A 6,433-nucleotide genomic window follows, 5' to 3' on the forward strand; every position below is an offset into this window, starting at 1 on the left:
GATTCCACATGCAGCAGAGCATCTAAGCCTGCTTGCTGCAACTCCTGACCCTGTGAACCCAAAAGCCTGTGCTTCTCAACCAGAGAAGCCACCACAGTGAGAAGCACTTGCCCCACAACACAGCAACACAGATGCAGCACAGCCACAACCAGTGCAATGAAAGCGGCCTGGAGGCTGCCGCCCACTTTCTGCACGCAAGGCCACAAGAAGCCGTCTGTCTGCAGCCTGGAAGACGACCCTCGCTGAACCTGGGCATGCTGCGCCCTTCATCTGAGACTTCCAGTCTCCAGGACCGTGGAAAGTAAGTTTCTGTTACCCATAAGCCACCTGGTCTACGGCACTTTGTAATAGGAGCCCCCACTCCCACCTCAAGGGACTAAGTGTGCCATGCAGCCCGGTTGCCCAGGGAGTCATAGCTAACTTCTTAAGTTGTTGATGTTGTTCAGTCAGTAAGGCATGTCCGACTCTTTGCAACCCTGTGGATTGCATGTCAGGCTCCCCTGTCCTCCACTGTCTCCCGGAGTTTGCTCAAATTCATGTCATCGAGTCACTGATACCATCCAACCCTCTCATCCTCTGTCACCCCCTTCTCCTGCCCTCAATCTTTCCCAGCATCAGCATCTTTCTAATGAGCTTTCTCTTCGCATCAGGTGGCCAAAATATTGGAGCTTCAGCATCAGTCCTGCCAATGAATATTCAAGGCTGATCTCCTTTAGAATTGACTGGTTTGATCGCCTAGTTAAGGGACTCCCTAAGTCTACGCGATTCTCAAGAGTCTTAAGTACCAGGTACTTTAAGTGCCATGTATAAATTATCTTGATTTTGTTGTGGTGTGTATTATTAGCATCCCCATTGAACATGATTGGAAATAAGATCAAGATATTTGCCTAGAGTTGCTTGAGAACTACAGACAATTCAAGGCTTCAATCTAGAAATATGACTCCAATGTCTTCATGCTTCCGTACTTACTCTGCTGGCTCCCTGAAAAGTTTCTATATTTACACCAGTAAGGTCTGAGGCACTCTGATTCTCCAATAATTTGTGTTGTTATTGTTGTTTAGTTGCAAAGTCATGTCCAAATCTTTGCAACCCCATGGACTATGGCATGCCACACCTCCCTGCTCCTCACCATCTCCTGGAGTTTGCCTAAGTTCATGTCCATTGGATTGGTGGTGCCATTTATATAAGGACAAATTTTAATTCCAATCCAAACAAAATTTAATTAGGGAATTTTCATTTTTACCAAACTATGCATATACTCAATTCCAAACACAAACTTAAATGATTCTAATTGATCATTGTTTTTAGACTCCCTCGTAGAATGCTGGTATAGAATCTGCCTGCAATGCAGGAGACCTTGATTTGATTCCTGGGTCAGGAAGATCCCCTGAAGAAAGGACATGCTACCCACTCCCACTCCAGTATTCTTGGGCTTCCCTGGTGGCTTAGCTGGTAAAGAATCTACCTGCAATGTGGGAAACCTGGGTTCAATCCTTGCATTGAGGAGATCCCTTGGAAAAAGGAAGAGCTACCCACTCTAGTATTCAGGCCTGGAGAATTCCATGGAAAGTGTAGTCCACGGGGTCACAAAGAGTCAGACATGACTGAGCAACTTTCAATTAGATTACCAGCACCGCTGTCTCCTTTTAGCAGACAAAAGTTAAAATTTTATCACAGTTTTAGATCTCAGAAATACAATTTTACATTCACATTAGGTAAACATAAGACACTTTGAATTCCATTTGTTTCTCTATTTTCCCAACTTTGGAAGCAATGAAAACAAAACAAATTTGTTTACTGGTTTTATGTTGTAGATTTCTCCATTTACCGGAAAGACAACTGATTCCCCAGTTAATGATCAGAAAGGTATCAACTTTCCTAAGACACTGTCCCTCATTTTTTCAGAGGGAGGGGAGGTTTGTAGGAGAAGCTGAAGACATCAAACAAAGGCATCTCCATAAAACGAGGGCAGGATTTCCATCTCAACACAGATTTGGAGAATTCATTACTCTCTCCTACAGCTCAAGGCATGTCAAACAATGCATAAAACAGCACATGTGAAAAGTCGTCATGTGAGAAGATCACTTGGAAAAACACAGCCTTGTGATTTGCCTTGAGTATCTAATTTCATGAAAAATATCTTAAGTAACTTATCCCATGAAAACCATCAAGCTGTCAATTTTCTGGATGTAAAAACCTCAGATAGAGTGTCCGGAACACCCAACCTGATAAGTTCCTGAGAGTGCAGAGGAGATAGGATGATTATTTTAAGCCTTAAGCAGTGTGGAAACACACTAACGTCAGCACAGGGTCTTCCTCGGCAAGAATCGGCTCCCACGTCCAGAAGGCAGCCGTGAAGATTGCATCTGGTCCCAGCATTGCCTCAAGTTCTCTGTGTCCTGCTGGTAATTCAGTCTCTCTGGGCCTCAGATTCTTTTTTTATTTTTAACTTTTTATTTTGCACTGAAGCACAGCCAATTAACAATGTTGTGGTCATTTCAGGAGGACAGAAAGAGGACTCAGCCATACATATACATGTATCCATTCACCACCCCGAACTCCCCTCCCATCCAAGCTGCCTTATAACACTGAGCAGAGATTCCTGTGCTATCCAGTAGGTCCTTGTTGGTTATCCATTTTAAACTGAACAGTGTGTACATGTCCATCCCAAACCGCCTAACTATCCCTTCCCCCCATCCTTCCGCCTGGCAATCGGAAGTGCATTCTCAAGTTGGATTCTTTCTTTAATGGCTTAATTGACAAAATGCTGTTGAACTAAGTGATCCTGACAGGTCTTCACTCCTTCATGGATCACAGCCTTGATGCCGCAAAGAGGCTTGCATGACTCAATGAACCTATGAGCCTTGCCCTTCAGGGCCACCCAAGACAGACGGGTCATAGTGGAGAGACCTGACCAAACATGGCCCACTGGAGGAGGGAGTGGCAGACCACTCCGGCATTCCTGCTGTGATGCCCCGTGAACAGTATGAAGAGGCAAAAAGATGTGACACCAGAAGGTGAGACTCCCAGCTCAGAAGGTGTCCAGTATGCTAGTGGGGAAGAGCAGAGGGCGGCTACTAACAGCTCCAGAAAGGATGAAGCTGCTGGACCAAAGTGGAAACGATGCTCAGTTGTAGATGTGTCTGGTGGTGAAAGTCAAGTCTGAAGCTGATAAGGCTCCAATACTTTAGCCACCTGATGCAAAGAGCTGGCTCACTGGAAAAGATTCTGATGCTGGGAAAGACTGAAGGCAAAAGGAGAAAGGGGTGGCAGAGGATATAATGGTTAGATAGCATCACTGAACCAATGGGCATGAATTGAGCACACTCCTGGAGACAGTGAAGGACAGGGAAGCATGGTGTGTTGCAGTCCATGGGGTCACAGAGAGTCAGATACAACAGAGCTACTGAATAACAACAGCAGCAGGCCTTCCACATTTAGTCCCGCCAACTAAATCAAGTCAATTTCAAAGAGTGGTGCCCACCATGAGCCCTTTTCTCATCCACTTGTGTAGCATCTGTTAATTTTCCCATGACCCCACAACTACCCTAAACACTGTGTTAGCAGGACTTTGTGCTGACACCCAGCATTCTGGATTCTCTGTAACTCACATAGTTTTACTATTCAAATTTGGTTTCATGTCTTTGCTTAACTGAATGAGTCATTTTCCAAGAACTCTTACACTCTCACAGATGGCAGAGTCACCAGAGTTTACTCTATTTACATACGAGAAGGTTTTACATATTTCAGAGATAACTCACTTATTTCTGCCAGCTTCCCCAGTCACAAAAATGTTGACCTTTCTGCACATGTCCTCATCCTGCAGGCTTTATCTGTCCCCACAGGTCTTCACACAGAAGGGTGCTTAGAATCCTCCTCTATTTTTGTTTTCATTCTTTCTAACATGAACAATGACTCTATTAAGTTCTTAATCGTTTCCAATCTATCTGAAAACAAAACCGTGCCACTTGCAGAAATGGAGAGGGATAAAAAGATTTCAGACTTTTTTGCCTCTATGCTAGTGCACACACACACACCCACCCACACCCACACACACACACACAATCAACAACTGTCACCAGAAAATCAACCCTATTAACCTTCCAAATAGACTGACTTGGAGTAGAGCTGCAGCTAAACATGGAACAACATACTGGCTCCAAATAGGAAAAGGAGTATGTCAAGGCTGTATACTGTCACCCTGCTTATTTACCTTATATGCAGAGTACATCATGAGAAACGCTGGACTGGAAGAAGCACAAGCTGCAATCAAGACTGCCAGGAGAAATATCCTCAGATATGCAGATGACACCACCCTTATGGCAGAAAGTGAAGAGGAACTAAAAAGCCTCTTGATGAAAGTGAAAGAGGAGAGTGAAAAAGTTGGCTTAAAACTCAACATTCAGAAAACTTAAGATCATGGCATCTGGTCCCATCACTTCATGGGAAATAGATGGGGAAACAGTAGAAACAGTGTCAGACTTTATTTTTTTGGGCTCCAAAATCACTGCAGATGGTGACTGCAGCCATGAAATTAAAAGACGCTTACTCCTTGGAAGGAAAATTATGACCAACCTAGATAACATATTACAAAGCAGAGACATTACTTTGCCAACATATTAAAAAGCAGAGACATTACTTTGCCAACAAAGGTCCGTCTAGTCAAGGCTATGGTTTTTCCAGTGGTCATGTATGGATGTGAGAGTTGGACTGTGAAGAAAGCTGAGCCCCGAAGATTTGATGCTTTTGAACTGTGGTGTTGGAGAAGACTCTTGAGAGTCCCATGGACTGCAAGGAGATCCAACCAGTCCATTCTAAAGGAGATCAGTCCTGGGTGTTCTTTGGAAGGAATGATGCTAAAGCTGAAACTCCAGTCCTTTGGCCACCTCATGTGAAGAGTTGACTCATTGGAAAAGACTCTGATGCTGGGAGGGATTGGGGGCAGGAGGAGAAGGGGACGACAGAGGATGAGATGGCTGGATGGCATCACCAACTCAATGGACATGAGTTTGAGTGAACTCTGGGAGTTGGTGATAGACAGGGAGGCCTGCTGTGCTGCAATTCATGGGGTCGCAAAGAGTCGGACACAACTGAGCAACTGAACTGAACTGAAAGCTATTCTAGAACCAAGGTTATCACAGCATGTAAGAACCCAGCCTAGATGAGCAGAACCACATTACTTGCAGTTGATCATCACACTGAATGAGAAAAGAAGAGATCTTATAAACCACCCATCCCTTCATGGATCACAGCCGTGTCCTGGTGAAGGGGCTTGCGTAACTCAGTGAAGCTGTGAGCCATGGCATTCAGAGCCACCAAAGATGGACATGGTCCACTGGAGGCAGGGATGGCAAAGCACTTCAATATCCTTGTCCCGAGAACCCCATGAACAGTATGAAAAGGCAAAAAGATAGGACACCAGGAGATGAGCCTCCAGGTCAGAAGGTGTCTGATACGCTACTAGGGAAGAGCAGAGGGCAATTACCAAGAGCTCCATAAAGGATGAAGCAACTGGGCCAAAGTGGAAATGATGCTCAGTTGTAGATGTGTCTGGTGGTGAAAGTAGTCTGATGCTGAAAAGAACAGTATTGCATAGGAACCTGGAATGTTAGGTCCATGAATCAAGGGAATTTAGATGTGGTCCAACAGGAGATGGCAAGAGTGAACATGGACATCTTAGGAATCAGTGGATAAAATGGACAGGAATCGGTGAATTTGATTCAGATGACCATTGTACCTACCCCTGTGGACAAGAATCCCTTGGAAGAAATGGAGTAGCCTTGACTGATAGTCAACAAAAGAGTACAAAATGCAGTGCTTGGGTGCAATCTCAAAAATGACAGAATGATCTCAGTTCGTTTCCACTGCAAACCATTCAGCATCAGAGTAATCCAGATCTGTGCACCAAACACTGATGCCAAAGAAGACGAAGTTGACCAGTTCTATGAAGACCTACAAGATCTTCTAGAATTAACACCAATAAAAGATGTCTTTTATATAACAGGGGATTGGAATGCAAAAGTAGGAAGTCAAGAGATACTTGGAGCAACAGGCAAGTTTGGCCTTGGAGTACAGAGTGAAGCAGGGCAAAGGCTGACAAAATTTTGTCATGAGAACACACTGGTCGTAGCAAACACCCTTTTCCAACAACATAAAAAATGACTTTACACGTGGACATCACCAAAAGGTCAATAGTGAAATCAGATTGATTATAGTCTTTGCAGCTGAAGATGGAGAAGCTCTATACAGTCAGCAAAAACAAGACCTGGAGCTGACTATGGTCCAGATCATCCATCAGCTCTTTATTGTAAACTTCAGGCTTAAATTAAAGAAAGTAGCAAAAAACCACTAGACCATCCAAGTATGACCTAAATCAAATCCCTTATGATTATACAATGGAGGGGACAAATAGATTCAAGGGATTAGATCTGGT

The sequence above is a fragment of the Bos mutus genome, chromosome 16 (genome assembly GCF_027580195.1).
Source record: "Bos mutus isolate GX-2022 chromosome 16, NWIPB_WYAK_1.1, whole genome shotgun sequence".
Classification (NCBI taxonomy): domain Eukaryota; kingdom Metazoa; phylum Chordata; class Mammalia; order Artiodactyla; family Bovidae; genus Bos; species Bos mutus.